Here is an 18,836-nt window from a genome sequence, read left to right as displayed (position 1 = left end):
TTTCTGAAAAATAATTTAGCATCCAAAAATACCAGTCCTGTTTGCAGCCTTAGGCTGAAATCTTTTAAGATTCTAATGCAGAAAAACACTCCTAGTCAGACAGACACTTGAAAATGGGCTTTTTTCTAAGCACACTCTTAAATGTTTTCCTATATTTAAAACAAAAACCAAAATTAATCTCCCTCAGTCTATGCCGTAATAGAAAAACATTGCAGATCACAACTGAGTGTAACAGAATATAATAGAAGCTGCTATTACCTGGTCTAATGGTTATTCTGACTGGTTTGACAACTACAGGCAGTGGAACTACTGTAAGTGTAAAAAAACCTTCCTACAGTTTGTTTAGTTTTCACTCTGTATTTGTATTTCAAAAGCAAGAATTGGAAGCTACGGTGGTCACAGCCAGCCACTCTGCTCTCTGGAAAACAGTGAGAATAAACAGCACATTTGTACTAATCTGAACATTTTTTGAATGATAAAACGATTTACGCGTAAGTACTATAACCATCTTCCTGACAGAAAGGATACAGTGGAGACCAATGAATTGTTAGTTCTCAAACCTCAGTGCCTGATACTAAACACTAATTTGAGAAACGGGAGCACCCAGGCAGGAGGCCTGGGTTACCAATATTCCAAGAAACCAAGGCAGGCAAATGAGCCAATGAGAGGGAAATATTCATCCTTAAATATAATCCTTAAATAGATGTTCATGGTCTTTCCTATCACCAAGGATCGCAATTTTTAAAAGTCTCAAATAAATGGAAAAGTATGCTTCTGGCTGTCTGAAGGTCTATCTACCCACTTGGGATTTGTGTCCACCAAACACGATTTTACAAAGTTACACTGCTAATACGTTAACACCAAATACTGTGTTCAAAGAGAAGCAGCTGATAATTAGTCAAAGCTTTTGTTCATGACCAGTTGGCATAAAGTTAAATAGGCCAGAATGAATTCCTAGAGAGGACAAATTTCATTTTAATGCAAAGCTATTTTGGTTTCTAGATCAAGCACTTAAAATTTTTAGTTTACTTCTGAAAGTCCTCTTTATAGTTATTAATTAGTTATGGTCTACATACACAAAAAAAGAGTAATTCCTCTCCCCCACTAACTGTTCAGCTTGTACTGATGGCTGTGGAGCAAGTATGGACGAAGCAAGTCAGTGTGCGGGTGGCGTGGCCAGGCAAGTCACAAGAGTGCGATCCCAGCACTTGTGACCCGATCAGATATTGCTGGTGACTAAAAGTAATTGTGTGTGTGTGCGTGTGAGAGTGCATATTTGCACGTGTGCGTAGAAAATGGAGGACAAAGATAAGAAAGGATGCCAGGGTGTAAAGGAAACAAACACCTGATCTACATTTTAGCCAATGAAAAAATCAAACCGGTTATTCTAACCGAAAGTTAATAAGATATGTTACTGATTTGTTTTAGTAGGTTTTTCTATATCTTCATAGTTAGTTTTATGGATTTATTTATTTAGATAAGATTAATAATAAAGTTTAAATAACATTTATATTTCTTCATTTAAGAGAAAATCTCTAAACCACACAGTATTTCTGCTAATGAGCTGCTTGTCCAGTCAAGATAGGAAAAATCGTATTCTTCCTACTGCAGAATCTGTTTGACTTCTTGGATTACGGGAAATGCATACAGTGAAGTCATAATGGTTGTCTGCTCTGAAAGAAACTCCCATTTCTGTTTCTCCTGTTGTTTAAACTACCTTTGCTGCTGCGAGGGGGAGAAAAATAGATCAGACGCATAAGTGGGCTTTGATACAGTTGCTTGTTATTTGTCTTTTATTAACAGAGCCAAGCAACACTTTTCTGCATGAAAAGAGATGAGACATTATTTGCTTATACTCTTCTCAAAAAGAATAATAAAAAAAAGTAGATCCCTGAGGTGGAAAACAGAGTGAGCAGAGTGCTTCCAGATGTGGATACATGCAATTTCCAGTGGGTGGGCAGTGAAAGAACTAAGTGAAAATCTGGTCACAGTCCCACTGACAGCAGCCAACACGGACAATTCCAAACGACATAATGATGCACCGGAGATCCTTTCTGCCACATCCACCTGCACGCAAAGCAAGGGGAAGTTTCCCTAGCCCTGCAGCGCAGAGGACACCCAGGCACACACTCACTTGCAGGAGGGCTCACAGGACTTGGAAGTTTCCATCCAACTGCTACAATTTCCCCAAGCCAGGCAGGGATTTCCTGAGCTCACACTATCATTCCTCATTACCCAGTTTAATGATTGTAACTGATGCCAAACAGAAGATCAGCCTTGACTGTTTCATTACAATTTCGTTTCAGCAGCAACACTCAAGGCTGCCACACGAGTCCTGAAAGCAGCATTTGTGTAAAGAGCAGTGGCCTTTCAAAGTTGCATTTTCCCACTGAAGAGCTCAGAATTTTGTATGTATAAACTTCTATTTTGCAAACTACAAACTTTCCCACCTTTTTGTTACTGTGACAGCAGGACTGTCATAGTTTTTTGTTCATCACGTGTCAGGTATTTTTCTACATTCATCAAAAATACCGTGGCTGTAAAACACCTGTTTTCATGACATGTAAGCGAGAAACAACACACACAACCTAATTTTAGATTGCAAGGTTAACTTGTGGCATTGAGCCATGACCTCAAATTCTCACTTACATATTGAACAAATCTTGTCTGAAAGTCCCATACAAGCACACCTGAGATTTCATAGACATGTTTTCAGAAAAGCACTCAATTGAAGCAATAGCCTCTTACTTTCAACAAATGCAACAAAAAGCTCACATCTGTGAGTAAGCTATTGCAGTAATAATCATAGATGGGAGTGGAACAAGCTTTATGGAACCAGCAGCATTTATTGCTGGAAAATTGGTTGGTTCCACCCGTGAAGTGAGAAGCGCACAAAAGCTGACAGCTACTCCAAACAACTGCCAAACATGCTGGTCTTTATTCCTAACACTTCTCAGTAGATCCCTCAGCTTTGGTATTGAAAAAGATAGTGTTTTAAGGAAGAAGAATGTTCTTCACAGTGAGAATTAAAATTGAGACATACTTGTATTCTGTTTTCATGCATTTTATTATGTTTCAATATTTCAAAATATACCTAGCAGGTATTCTGCCCAGGTCCAAATGTTACTTCTATGTTTGATACATTCCCTTGCAACCACTGTTTACTTAATCACAGTGGACAGCTGTGGTTTTCATTATCCTTAAGCAAATATTTGCACAGGTATTACTTGCTTGTGTTATACATTACCATAAAGTTTTGCAAGCAAAAGCCAACCATGGCAATCTAAATGTCCTTGCATATGAGCTTTTTGTAACAAGTGTGAGCAATCGACAAATAAATTGTTTCAAGTGTATAAGCAGTTGCCTTCTTTCATGTTAGTTGTGGATCAGCTTTAAACCTGCATTAGCTCTGAAGTATAGAAAAAGACTGCTAACCCTAATAAGCAGGAGAGGATGCTAGAACCAGAGTATATCTGTATAGACAGCAATCAAAGCAGCCGTTATAGCAGAGAATACCATTAAGAAATTACACAATTTTTAGGTACTTGCAGGAATCTTAAGACTTTTGATGATAATGAAGCTTCAGTGGAAGTGTCCCATGTTGTGTGATGTACATGGAAGCAACATATGCATAGTGGGCACCTACTGTGCAATGGAAAGACAAAAAATTACTAAGCTTAATGGGCAACTTCTTAACTGCAAATGCTCTTTTTTATTCTCAACACTGGGTATAGTCTAAAATACTGAGTTTCTTCTGGTATTAAAATAGAAGTAGCGTCAAATCTTTCCATCCTCACTTGCGCATGTATTAATAGTCAAACCACTTTCCCCACTCTATGTGAATATTCCAGATCTGGCTGCTACAGAGCCTGTCAGATAATTGCCAGCTCATTCTGTTTTGCTGTGCAGGCTGTGATCTGTGGTATTTGGCACAGATGCTGATTCAGAGAGGGAACTGCCAGAAAGGGAGAAGACAGCAGTTTGAGCTCAGCATGCACAGAACAGGGGCTCAGTCAAGATCAAAAGGAGCCAAGCTGTAGGACTGACAGCTGCGTGCCGAGGCAAGCAGGGTGGAAGAGGAAAACTCACAACAGTACAAGAGTGTTGGCTGTCCAGACGACTTCAAAGTAGAGTGCATTTCTTCTCGCTCACCTGGCCATTTTGCTACACAAACTCTAGTCAACATTATAGAAGGCCAACAGTTGGTTTACCATCAAAAGCATAGATTTCCTGTTATGAAATAGGCCTAGTTGCTTGAGTTTAACCTGACAAAGCTCCACAGCAATAGAAATAGTAATCCAATGATTGCCTGGGAGGTCAGATTCATTTATAGTGAATAACATTTTTGTTACAAAAGACTACCATAAAAATTAGCAACCAGTAGTTATCTTTGCTAGCAGTCACAGAGATGCTATCATTAAAGTGGTCAGAATATCATGGTACCAAAGACCAGGAAAGTTTATTACATCTGCCACCAGTTTCATGAAAACAGAGATTTTTCTTCTCTAGTACTACCAGACATTAATTTCTCAGCACTTACCTTTTAAAAATGTTATTTACAACATATTTTTTGTGAGCATCCAGCTGTTTCTTCCTCACTCTTTGAGGGGTATTTGAGAATCTACATCTTCCTGTAACAAAATTCAACTACGGCCAAATTTTTAAATCTTGGCAGTGTACCTGTATTAGGTAGCAGTTACTGTGTTACGAAAGGTATGGGAGGTTATTTTTCATGGTATGTATGCATGTTCCCATGCTTTGGGAAAATACTTAGGGAATTCTGTTCAAAGCACCAAGTGAGATGCTAACCACAACCTAACCATTAGCTGTCTGCTGCAGCAGTGAAGAAATACATCTTTGAAAAGACTGGAGTGGTTATTTGCATGCACTGCACTTTCTATTGCTAGACATGAAATTAAGAATACACTGGGAAAAAGCTTCTCTGCATCTTTCTCTACGTCTACTACTTACTGCCTCTTAGGTTTCCTACAAAGCAGCCAACATAAAAGAGACTTGGTGATTTACAGTCCAGCTCTATGAATGTAGATAAGATCTGGTCTAAGATCTAAAACAAAACAAAGAACTCTGTTTTACTCTTGGAATGGCTTCTCAAATATTTAAAACTAGTGTGACCCAGAAAGCCAACCAATTGATATACTGCCCTTGACCTTGTCATTCTTGCCTAGTTTGTTTTTCTCTGCTCTGTCTCTGTATTCTGTCTTGTATATACTAATCTGAAATACCTAACCTCACTCGTTTGATAAAATAAGCACTGTACAGATAATAGATTATTAAGTGCTCTGCTCAGTTGCTTGGCTGTGAGTTAATATCTCCTGACTATGCAATACGGCAGAGACACTGTTTTTGCTAGTATGACTTTTCGGAAGAAAAATGTAATTAGAAAAGCTGGTTAAGATGTCTCCTAGGATAATTAAAGTCATACCCAAAACATATTCTAATAATTTTTATTTTCATTTTGCTTATTTATTAGATGAAAACATATATTGTTTGCATTTTCCGCCATGTGGAAAAAAATTAACAGTAAACTACTTTATTTCTCAAAAAATAAAATTCTCTGTGTATCTATAAACATATCTATCTCCAGTAAAACTAAAAGTCAGTCAAACTTCTAATGCAGGAAGTCTCAGTTATAACACAGGTAAATGAACTCCATTTTCTCCTTATACTTGCCTCACAAACACAACAGATACTGGTCTTTGTAACAGAGAGAAGCAGTGATAAACTTGAACAGGCAAACATGATATGTCAATCTAAATATAATAAAAGAACAGAAAAAAAAATATTGTGCATATAGAGGAAACAAAACAGGCTGCACTGCATATATATTTTTTTCTCTCCTGTTTTTCTCCACTTCTGCACAAAAATAAGTACACAAAAAATCCAAGCCCTCTCTCCAAAGCCTGTAAAAGTATCTAAATTTCACAGCTCATGCAGAAATTGAAAGATAAATAAGAATTTAGTATCTGGCACTACAATTCTTGCATGCTTACAATTGCTAATAGGAGTCTGAGATAAGAACAATAACAGATGAAGTCCCTAATTGGCATAAATCCCTTTCCAGGAAAAGTTCTACAAAACGGCAAAAGTAAAATTATAATGACGAAGAACGATATTCATGGACTGCAAAAGTCATGTTTTAGGAACACGTATCCTTGCCACAGCACAGTAACTCAATTTTTAATAGTCACAGAAGGACTGAATTCCCTTAGCATAATCCACCCTTCTACCCATCACTTTCTGTGAGACAAAGGCTATAATGAACTTTCGGTCACTAGGTTTGGCAGGACGTTGTGAAACTACTTCATAAACAAAGGAGGCAACATAAATACTGTATTATGTTACTGTAACAAGGCTTTTAAGCAGATTAGGAGTGACCTTACTGGCCTGAGTCATAAAACGGTAATTCTTAGTGGACTTACAATTTATGGTAAAATCTGACTTGAGTAACAGCCCTTTGCTGCTTCATTCTGTACAAAAGGCTATATCACATTCTGATTTATTGCATTCTGATTGCGATACTTTTAATTCATATTTTAAAAGAGATTTATAACAATTCTATTAATAGAGCTTCAGTACAACGATGACAAGCAAGTCAAAAACCAAACACTTCCATATGCATTTTGCTTTTCAAGTAAAGAATCTAACACTCAAACACCAACCTCAAAGTGCTAGGATACCAACTACAAATTCTGTGAGCTAGGTTAATGTAAGATCTAATCATGTCAGTTTACTGCAAAAGTGTGCCTAATGAGGTATATTGTGCAAAATCATTCATTACAGGATGCAAGTATGATTGAATTCTGTAGTTTTCCTACATTCCAGTGACTAAGCATTCAAAAGAAACTGGTTAGGTGCAGTAATGCTTAACACAGAGTAATAAAGTAAGATGAAGCCTTTATGTTAAGTTGACATTTTGCTTCACAGACTGTCTAGCTAAGGTTTGTGACAGAAAGAGCTCAGGGAAACTGAGCTCAGGTTGCCAAACAGCAGTGGGAACACAGGCTGTAATTAGTACTCATCCCACTTCAGTTAACTAGAATATAAAAAAAAGCTGATCAAAATTTAGACTTGCTTGGAGGATGTCTGGAGAGTAAATTATAATTCAGTACCAATAGGAATGAAATTATTCAATTCAGCATTACCTCAGCCTTTTTCATAGCATTAGACACTGCAATTTTCTGAGAGTTTCTGATATTTTAATTGTGGAAAATATTTTCAAGAATAAAAGTTATGCATAACTGATTTGAAGATGATTACGGGACTCAAAGATAAAAACAAATAGGCTTGTGTCAAAAAATCATTTGTTAATTCTTTGCTGTACCCTGTGTAATGGGCCTACAGAAACATGTCTGTAGGATGGGAGAATAAAATGTTGTGTTAGTTGCACTACTGAGAAGCCCTTTGAAATTCAAAGCAGTTTAAAAACTTCACACTCACCAAGAAAAAGACATATTAGGGAAAAAATGTTTCTTTCGGATTTCAAAGTTTTCAAAAATAAGACAATTTAAGAAAAGCACTTGTATCTATATTGTCCCTAAAATACTGTAGGCCAGAAGTGATTAGGACATTAATGTTTACAAATCCCAAGCATTTGAAAATGTGTTTTTTATTAGATCAGCAGTTGCTACACCTAAGAGAGTATCCAGGTTGTTGTCAGTAAATGGTTTTTTTTTTCTTTTCTTCATGGGGAGAATAAGGGCATCAATCAGAGTCCATCCATTCACCTGAAGCTGCAGCTTGTCAGGAAACTTGGTACAGCAATTCTTATCTCTGTCACTCTTCCACATTTAAGTCTTAATGCAGATAAACAGAGACAAAAATGCTTTACCTCCTGTTGGTACCTGTGATCCCCTATCTATGGCTGAGGTCATTAGACATGACTTTTATTATGCATAGAAGTAAAGAAGAAATTCCGAGAGTGAAAATAATTCCCCTGATTAGGTCCTTAGAAGATGCCATACATACACACACACTGGGCAATATTTTTGAGTAAGATGGGGGGTATATGAGCCACAATGTACTATGCAAAACAAAATTCTTTGCAACCTGCATTGTAAGTGCAGCCTGAATCCCAAAGGCAGCATAGAAGAAAGCCTGAAGCAACAGAGATGCTGTTCATTCCTGCATGAACTGCAGCAAAGCAGCAACACTGCGACATACCTCTTGGCACCTACGCCCTTGCTGCCTGGAGCTGCAATTCCCTCAGGTAGCCTGCAAAAAGCTTCCTAATGGCAGGTATAAGTGAGATAAACTGTATCAGCAAGCCTTGCCTCTTCTGTGTGTAGACTAAGGCTAGCTGCTGTTGGCCACTGCTTATGAGACGACCTCTGAGGTTGCTACTTACTGTCTAGAAGCACTTTCAAAATCCCTGAGACCACTAGAATTAATAGTGACATTAATAAACATTGTTTTCTTCCCACTTGCATTTTCCCACTTAGCTGTTGAATGAATGTTGCATTTTCCCACTTAGCTTAGGATGAATGCTTGGGTGTCATTTACTCCAACAAACATGGGTGGACAGTCTATTCAGAAACAGCAGAGTTGTGTGCTGTGAGACATGTCAGTGTTGTATTGCAATAAATAAAGTGAAGGTTCAGCAGTCTAGTCAAAGTAGGTAGTTAAAAAAAAGAAAAGGGCACATTTATGGAGGAAAGGAAAACAACACCACCACCACCACAAAAACAACCTTGTGAACTAACAGAGACTGACTTCACTGTCAGTGTTTCATGACAGGCAGGTAAGAAGAGCACTCTGCTTGAATTCTGTACCTTCACTCAGTAACGTAGCATAGCACCTGGGTAGTTTACGATTGCTTCTGTAGTCATATTCTCAGACTAACTGACAGTATAGACTACAGTGTTTCTGTAAATATTCTTGACAAGAGCCATAAAATATGATCCATTCTCTGTTTATTTAAGAAATTCCGTGGACCCAGGATACATTTCACCTCGGTTTGCTAATGGTCAGTCTGCTCTCTCTCCATCTTTCTCCCTTTTCCTCTCTCTGCCTCTCTCCCCTTGTCCCCACTCTCTCCCCACAAGGAAAGTTCTTAACTTTCCTCAAGTTTTGACTTTACCGATTTAAGCCAAAGGACTTGCACCAACCCAACTGAAAATACCTAAATTTGCTGGCTTAAAGTTAGATCTTAAAAAACTATGTTCTCACCAAAATCGAGCAAATTTCTGATGTGTAGTTTAAGCCATTTTCCACTGTGGTTCACTGAAATTACAGGTATGTTGTTACTTTAGGGTAGAGGGGAGAACTGAACTGCTTCCATTTACATCCTTAGACATGGGGACTTAAAGGCTCAGATCCAAAGATTTTACATCTCTTCAACTAGCTAAGCATAAGAAAGAGCAATTTTTTCAGATTATAATCTAATTAGGAGCACATTACTGACTCAACTAGCTTTTAGTATGAAATTAACTTTAAATTTTAACATGCAAAGAAAAAATCCTCACTTAAGAACGTTCGTTCTTCTATTCTTCCTCTTCTTTCCTATGTCCAGGGAAGAGATGTTTATAACCAGACTTCTCTAAAATGTTGCTTCATCACTCATCATGCAGTATAGCACTGTGCTCTGTTTACAGCACTGCAAAGCTTAATGCATTTTGCGCATTTTTTTTCTGCCAGATGTTGCCCTATTCAAAATTTGTACACAGCAAAAGAAACATAATAGTGAAGTCCTGCCTTTTGGCAAAATGACAAAATAGACATACATTAAATGTTGGCTTTCCACAGTTTACATCACTCACACCCCTCAGTCTACAAGGACCTACAAATTACAGCTGTCGAAGTTTTTGCATAACCTAAACTTTCAGCTCTAGAGAACCCTTAGATGTCTACATTTATTTATATTCTTGGTAATGGAGTGGTTCATTATTTATACTAGCTGTTTAAACAGTAACTGGCTTGTTTTAAGAATTGTGCATTTGTGCAAAGATGGGCTGTGCATTTTATGCATCTGAAGAAAATCAAGATTCATCAACTAAAAGTAAGTTGACTTAAATTTGTGCAATCATAAGGGTAAAATGTTTTTCCCTAAAATCTTTTGTGATAGTTTTTACAAGCAAACAATGTAGATTAAGTTACGTCTCACATCTACTAGTCATGTTGCTTGACTGTTATGATTTAACATTGTTAAATCCATAAACAGACATTGCTACATTTTCAAGTCTCCATTTTTAAAAATGTGAAACTTTGCTCATGTGTAACAACAACTCTGGAGACACGTTATGGAAGGGTTATTACCTACATACTAAACAGTCTCCTAACTGAACTTAAAATCCAGACTGGCACTCTGCAGATCTTCAAAAATACAAATGGGTGAACTTTTTCAAATAGAGAGCCTTTTGATCTTGGAGATTCAATGTCCACAAAAGTAGCAGGAACTCTTACATCTCTTATCTTCAGCATTTTGAATGCATGTTTCCTTTCAAAATTGACTGCATCAACAGAATTGATCATTATTTGCAGGCAATTGGAAACCTGGACTGTGTATGAATGACAGACAGTCTGTATTATACTGCAAACAAAGTGTTAACATAGGTAGGAGTATGCTGTATGTGCATACACATGTACACAGTAAATATTAATTTGGATTTTTAATCTCTCCAATCCCATGCCTCCAGTATCTTTTAAGCATGTACCTTTTCAGAGATATTCAGCAATGTAGAAATTCAAGTAATCTTCTGAAAACTAGATCAAAAAGTTAGTAAAACAGCATTCTGGATCTCACATTTCAGACCTTAAAAGCCACTTAAGAAAGAAGTTAAGGGCTTCATGCTAAAACACTGGTAGTGACCATGTACCCAACACAAAAGTGAGTGTTTATGGCCTTGGTGAGATGGGATTTCCACTCCCTTTAATGAGCCAAGACATCAGACTTGCACTCTTAACTAATGCTTACACGGAACAAGACAATGTTAGTAACTGTGGCGTGGCTGACCTTTGGGCCAGGAAGGAGAGGTAGAAAGCACCACTGTGAAGTTTTGCAATGGGAGTTGCTGGTGACTCCCATATTTGCCAGCTCTGGGTAAAACTGCATGTGTTTTTGTTCCAAAGACTGAGCCCATCAACAGCCCTGGTCATGACAAAATACTCATTTCCAATTTGCTGTCTCCGGAAGGAAGTCTCATGTTCACAGAGCACAGAGTTTTTTTCAGAGCTACTTGGATTTTGAGTTTGATGGGATGGCAATAATATGTGTTAGCCTGGCTTCCCTGTCATAACATTTAATACACACGAAGACAGTAAAACCAAGGTGCCAACTATACCAGAAATGATATCCAGTATTGAAAGGCATCTTGTTTACTCTTATAATTCACTGTTTCTTCATTAAGTAAACAGACACATCTCAGACATGCATGAGCCACAAAGCTAAAACTCTGTCTTACCACAATTGAGAGGCAAGGCTGTGGTGTTTAGCCCAAAGCTTTCAAAGCATGCAGGTCTCCTGATTGGACAATGGAGGAGATTGGCTGGTGAGTGAGGAAGAGCATATTTGCCAGCTGCATCGCCCACATATGGCTTATCAGCCATGCCCCTTGCCAAGCAACATGTGCAAACCAAGAGGAGAACTTCCATACAGACATAAATAAAAAGAAAGGCAGGAAGGCAAAAGTGAGTCAGGGCACCTGGAGAAGTCTGGAGAAGTCTTCGGAAGGGAATGGGGAGCTTGGATATGGAGGGCCTGCAGAACTCTAGGAGAAAAGCTTAGATGTGGTCATATTTGTGTTCAGGGAAAAGAGGTCCCAGTGGGAAAAAACACAAAGCCAGATGGTAAACTAAGTTCTCAGCAGAACACCTACCCACTTGTCTAGTATAACCATAGTCTCCTTTAAACATATCACTTAAGCATCCAGCTTTGCACTCTGTAGCCTCAACTACTCTAACCTCACTCTCACAGATCAGAGAAGCAAAGGTTAAAAGTAAGCCACGTCTTGGAAAGGTCTTTAGAAGATCTATGAAGAAAAAAAAAAAAAGGGTTAAAGAGGAAAATAATACAAGGTATTTGAAATTTAATTTGGTGGTACTAATCAGAAAGCCTTTGAATAAGGCACACAACATCAAGTGCACAACTACTTTGTCTAGGGATACTAGTAATATGAAGTGGTACATTGTTTTATTTTTTATCCTAGCCTGAAAAGATTGAGTCTGCGTGAGCAATAGCATTGAGTTTACTTTTAGAAGAATATACTAATATCTTAATTTACAGGCAAGAATGAGACACATTTGGGTAAAACACTTTTTAAACTACAAGAATAATTAAATGTTGGATGGCTAATCCTCTTCCTGGAACTTTTCAATTTCTTAATTAATATCTGGGGAAAGCATTAGCTGCAGCTCATTTGTTGCATGAGTAAACTGTAGCGAAGTGCCAGACTGAGTTATTTCATTAACTACTGTTTTTGAAAGAACAGCTTGCTGTCTGATTTTATACAGTCATTCAACCTCCTAGTAGGACATGGGAGGAAGCATAGGCCAAACCAAAGCTTCCCCAGTCACTGTTTCTGAGAGCAGACTGACAGCAACAGAACCAAAAACAGGGAAGGAGAAAAGTGCACATGGGTTATATCTATCTGATCTCAGTCTTTGTCACAAGGAAATGTAATCTGCACGTACGACAAATTATTCTCTAGTCAAAATGCATGTTTGGTGTCTGCCTCAGCTTCAAGCAGGGTTTTAGCTGTAATCTACGAGTTCATGAGACATACGCAAGCCAGTTGTTCCACAACCAGAATAATGGAGCTTCTGCTGTTAATGAAAATGGAAACATAACTTTGGATAAAACAGCGATAGAGGTACCCATGATTGTTTATCCTCTTGCTTACACCACACAACCAAAGAGCAAGCAGTGAGCCAGGAGAGCCGAAACGATTTTAAGGAAGCAGCAATTTAAAACGTCTTTGATTCTTAGCAGCCTGCACTTACCACTTAACATGCTGAGGTATCAAGTAGACGCAAGAGTTGTGACTGACATAAGAAACAGGATATTAAACACAGGCATTTACTCTTCTTAAATCAACTAGTCCAGATCTCTAACGCTACACAGGCTGGTTTATGTGTGAAAAAGTACTACAGACCCTCATCATTCATTATAATAACGATACAGTCCAAACAGTTATTTTCTTTTGAAAAACAGCTTTATAATAAGTAAGCAGTACATTTTAACATTGTAGCAACATGCCTTAAAGCATATTCTTTCATTAATATGGTTTGTCATTTTATAAAAAAATATACTAAGGCTATTTGTATTCTACACAAAGCTAGAATGTAGGACTTGAAACAGAACACTCAACATTTAAGGTAAAATATGTACATTTCAATTCTGAATGAGGCACTAAATCAGCCAAAACTTGCTTCTGACAGACTAGTGATGAATTATAGGATTTTCAGTAATCCTCCAATAAACAAAGTGAACACTGTTCTTCATGCAGAAACTGCTGGTTAAATCACACGACATAGATCTGGTATTCTTGCTGGAAAATATGACATTACCTTGATTGTCAGGCAGCCTTCTAGAAACACCCAATTTTCCAGCTTGCCTCTATGTAAGCACACAGTTTAAAAGAAAAATTATGTGATAGAAGTCATAAACATACAAAAATCCTACCTAGCAATGTAGATCTTGAAAGAGTTTCCTATGCTCTGGATCAAGGGAGAAAAATACCTTCAAAAATATACTGTGAAGGAAGGAAGAAGGATTACATGAAGCTGGAATTATTTTGCAAAAGAAAATGAAGCCTGTCATCCCTGTCCAATGGGCTGTAAAGACACCTAACATTAAAGCTGGTTTGTCACCTATAAGAAGTAGAGTTCTTAATGGTATTTGGAACAAGACCTGCCCTGCGATGGTAAGTTCCCTGTATGTTTGGCAGGGAAACAGTACCACCTGCACTACATGGCAAAATGTTTTTATTTGTGTACAAGGCCAAGATCACATACTCCCTGAGGAAACATGTCTGTTTCAAACAAGCTTGTGGAGCAAAAATGCGGTCTATGTACCGTTCTGTGCTTTGAAGTGAAAGTTTGCCACAGTAGAAACTGTTCACAGAATATTTTCAACTAAAACATCTATTCTAACTCTTGGACAAAATGGTAAATGGCAAATTAACAGAATGAAATTACATCACCCCCCATGTGTCTGGTTTTGAAGTTATGAGGAAAACTATGTTTAGGGAAGTGGGAAAATTTATCGGCCCTTTCTATCAAATTTCCTTTCTTCAGAGAGCCATCTTCTCAGATCTCCATAGGGATCTAGGCAGGGTGGATAAAAATGAAAGATTTTTTTAAATAGCATGCTTTCAGATCTTGCTTTATTTAAAGACATTTTTCTTTTCAAATTTCTCATTTATATTTAAATATGAAATTATTATATCCTGTGCAAAGTTGTAATCTAGTAAACACAATTAATTTAAGATACAAAAATATTCAGTAGTATTTAAAGTGTTTAAGAAAAATCGAATCTCTGAAGTTGAAGCCAAAGACGAAACAACTGGAGCTAGAATAAGCTGAAATGTTAAACCAGCTTTCGACAGAAACAGACTATTCTGCAGGTGCATAGTGAATATTTGCTTCATTCCAAATTTCAACTACTTCATTCAAAGCTGAAAAACCAACTGGGATTTTAAAAGCCAGGAAACCTTATTTTCCTCTTACAATCCATGAATAAAAATGAGGTGAGAGGCTGAGATCCAGTTTTAAAATCTTGAAGCCCATGGTAACGAGAAACAATCAGTTCAATTCACTACTACAGATAAAATTATATTTACTAAGTCAATATGTTTCAAATTAAAAACATATTTTTAGAAAGTTATTTTCTCTTCCAGAGGCATGTTAAAGATATTTCATTTTACAATTTTTTTCCAAAGTCTTTTTTATGCACAAACAGCATAACCATGGGTGATAAATGCTTGCACTAACATTGTTTAAATTTTGTGAAAATGAGAAAACAGAATAAATGTTTATTAAACTACACTACTGCTAAAGTGCATTGCCCTGTTAGAAAAAAGGGATACTGGTAACACATTTATGAACCTCTAAACTGTTTTAATTATCAAAGACAACCAAACTTTACCCCCAACCAAAAAAATAAGATTAAAAGAAGATTGAAAGCAACAGTTTTCCTATTTGCTAATTTAAACCCAAGTCAGAAGCACTTAAGTTACAGCATCAGGCACTTTGGAGACACTGCATAACATCAGGCATTAACCTCCACTATGGCAGGAGATGGGTCAGTGGCAGAACTTGCACTTGGGGCATAGGATGAAGGAATGGAAGAACATAGAGAAGACATGAGTGATCCTCTCTGTGGACTCTGCCTGCTCATCTGCTTCCCTTGAGTTTGCTTTCCACTCAGAACCATCTTTCTGTTTATCTTGCTCTACAGGGACGCAATGGTCTATGCGTTGGCCCTTCACAGGCTCAAGGCTGAGCAGACAAAACATCTAAGTCAGAAAACTCTGGCTTACTAGAGTTCAGACAGCAAGAACTTCAGGCAATGTGAGAGCCTCACTGTCCCATTCACCTTCAGTACTATGCAAGGTGTCTACTTGCACCATGCAGTTTCAGAGGTTGACAGGAATGTGAATGAACTGGAAAACAAGTCAGCTTGCTGAAGAAGTAGGTTGTCCAGTCTTTCCTAGAAGCACCTCAATGTTCATAGCATTGAGGGGCCAGTGGTAGGTGAAACGACATCTGACCTAAAACCATGTGACGAAACATGGCTGCAACTGGATGGAGTACCGGCATGTGCATGTGAAAAAACAACGGAAGTTTTCTGTCCTGGTACCGAGAGGGAGATTCTTTTTCTCCAGCAGCCAGCCAAGAACAATAGAAATGGTTTTCAGTTGGACCATAAAAAGGAGATAAGGAACCAAAGTACCTGGGAACATGGATCCTGCAACATCTGAAAGCAGATGGGAAGGGCAAAGTCACCTCCATGGAATCATAGAATAGTTTGGGTTGGAAGGGACCTTCAAAGGTCATCTAGTCCAACCCCACCCCTGCAACAGGGGTACAAATGGAATGAACCCTACACACAAAGGAGGAGTAATAGCAACATTGGCTTGATGCCATACCTACATAGCTCAGATACAGCAGCTAAAGCCAGCTTATGGTAGTTACACGGCCTGCAATTGTGGCAATAAGCTTTCTTTCACCATTTCCGGATAAAACACATCAGACCACTCTTGAGATGAAATAAAAATGTCTGCAATATGTTCTACAAATTAATGTGTTTAATCATATATTTTTTTAAAACACGCTACTTTCTTGCACAGTCATCACTACACGTCATTTCAACTGGTAGTTGTAGACACGGTCCACAAGTGATGTAACGCTGGTCTAACAGTCAGTGAACCATCACTTCAGTTTTCAGTGTTTTCCCAAGTATGTAAATACTAAGCAAATAAACCCTGCAGCATTGTAATTATGCAGTAGCAACAATATAATTAGACTTATATTGACCAAACAGGGACAGTTTTGGGGAAGAAAAGGAATGGCAAAGAAACATCACTAAGTAACAAAATAGTAAATACAAGATTAAGCAACTTAAGTGCAACGCACAGTATCTATCTTCTGTCATTCAAGCAGAACATGCAGTAGCAATCCAGAAGAACTCACTAGAACTGATTTTAAATACTCTCCATTCAACATATTTAATATGTGTTTCAGAGTATCTGGTTAAGCAGAAATATCTTCTCTTTCTCTACATAAAAAGAATAATCCTAGGAGACAAAAATAAAAACTTGACCCTTGGTGAAAGCACCCCTAAAGTCTCTTTCACAGAACACTCTTTTCACAGCCGCTGAGCATTTGGTATATGGGAATCTCACCATAAGGCTTTTATTTCCAATAGTAAAATTGCGTGTGTGTGTAATGCAACAAATAGAAAAGAAAAGCAAAAACTTTAGGGAATTAGTTCAATGAAACTCTTACAAGAGGCTATTTACTGAGGATACAATTTAAGTTCATAGTGCCTACATGTAATAAATCTACAGTGAAATAATTAATTTTCTGGAAACAATACAAATTTTATATTGCCTATGTCTGAGATCCACTGGACAGAAGTAGGTTAGATAGTCCAGGTTAAGAACCCATGCGCTGCCTCTGCTTCTGCATTCATAGATAAGGGCTGGAGAATCTAATGATGCTGTGTAATTTGGATTTCTTGGCTCAGCCTGTTGCTAGATCAAGTCTCTTAGGGATTCTGTAGTCAGCAGTGCCACTGGTCCCTCTCATTTATATTTTGATTTATGTTTCTATAATTTGAACAAAGCTTTGTCCAAATTATTGAACCCTCTCTCTTTAGCATAAATATCTGTTAGTTACAACCTTTGTAACCTTTAACACCACCTCAAGAATTCTCCGTCAACTGAGAAAAGTGTCTTGGTGGTTAAAATGTGTTTTCACTGATATACAAGAATTTTAGAAGACTTATTAGAGATGTTTTGAAAAGATCTCATAGATCATGGATAAATATATTCTCAAAAGTATCAATCTAAATAAATAAGAACATCATTATTAAATGTTTATTCTGTTATTTTATATTTTTATGGGAGTTTTCAGCACATTTTTGCTCATCTGTTTTTTAAAGACCTACCAAAACATTATGAATCTTGCACTACACTACCTCTGTGAGCTGAAGGCAAACAAATCAGCTAACTCTCATGCTCCTAAGCAAACATTTCCAGAGAACCGCTCTCAAACATACATTAGAAATGTTCTTCAGAAGCCAGCGGCAGGTCCCTAGAGTCACATGAAGAAAGACAGACTTGTCATGCCATTAATCCAGCTCTTTCTCCTTACCTCATTAGTTATGTGTCAGAAACAGTAATTTAATTCAATTTGCAGTGCCCATCAACAATAGTTATGGACTTAGGTGGAAAAAGAACCTTAAGTTAAGAAAATTAATGGAAAACATGTATCTTCATATTGAAGACTTTTCACATACTGGGTTTAGGAAAAGAAAGGTAAGAGACTGCAGATCCAGAAAATCATCCCCCTTATTATATTTGTGAATCCCCAGCTGGTACATTACAGAGATGCCTCATGCTTATCCACTGGATTTGCTCTGCTCTTAAAATATGCCTATATGCAAAGTTGGGGCCTCATTTCTCAGTCCCCTGTCAAGTGCATCTGTCCTTACACAATTAGTAAAATCCAGAACATGTTTGTAATGCAGGCACAAGGCACCTCCTCACAAAATGTCACTTGGAGATGCAGAAAAGTTCTTTTAGACCTTTACATCCAAAATGAAGACAGTAAGGGAAAGGACAGCTGTCTAATGCTTCTGTTCCTCACTAGATTTATGTTCTGTTCTGTTGTCCCTCGAGCAGTGAAGAACTGTGCAATGTATGCTTTTGTTCTCTCATTTCTCTTGTTTCCCATATTACATAAAAATAAAAAATAAAGGTGGCGAGAGAAAGGTAGAAGAAAGTAAAAGTGGTAAAAGGTACCCAAAACACAGTAGGTCCCCCCAAGGAAACAATCATCTCACAATGAACCTGGACAGCTACCAGGTGAAGGGTTAACAAACCCTTTCTAGTCTTACTTTTCTTCAACAGATGTTCCACACAACATTAAATAAGGGCTAGAAAGGGGGGAGGCAGAGAATGAACTTTGGTGCTATATGGAATTTTTAAAGGCATTTCCTTCACCCTAAGAGCCAAAAGCTGTGATCACTTAAGCCTTTGCTTTTTTTAAATACATATTCATTTTGTAGCTTTTGCCAGACTAAATGAATCCAGTCTTTGAAAACCTTTTCTTTTAAAAAAGAAATCATAATTTTCCCAGTCATACTTGAAGTCTGA

General features: G+C 37.6%; 1 protein-coding gene across 1 annotated transcript in view; it reads right to left on the bottom strand.

The window, feature by feature from the left end:
* The window catches only part of ROR2 (receptor tyrosine kinase like orphan receptor 2), a 153,021-nt gene that overhangs the window by 59,560 nt on the left and 74,625 nt on the right, over window positions 1-18,836 (bottom strand). The window lies entirely within an intron of this gene.

The sequence above is a fragment of the Caloenas nicobarica genome, chromosome Z (assembly GCF_036013445.1).
Source record: "Caloenas nicobarica isolate bCalNic1 chromosome Z, bCalNic1.hap1, whole genome shotgun sequence".
Taxonomy (NCBI): domain Eukaryota; kingdom Metazoa; phylum Chordata; class Aves; order Columbiformes; family Columbidae; genus Caloenas; species Caloenas nicobarica.
The sequence above is the reverse complement of the archived record's forward strand: the minus strand, read 5'-3'. Positions and strand labels throughout refer to the sequence as shown.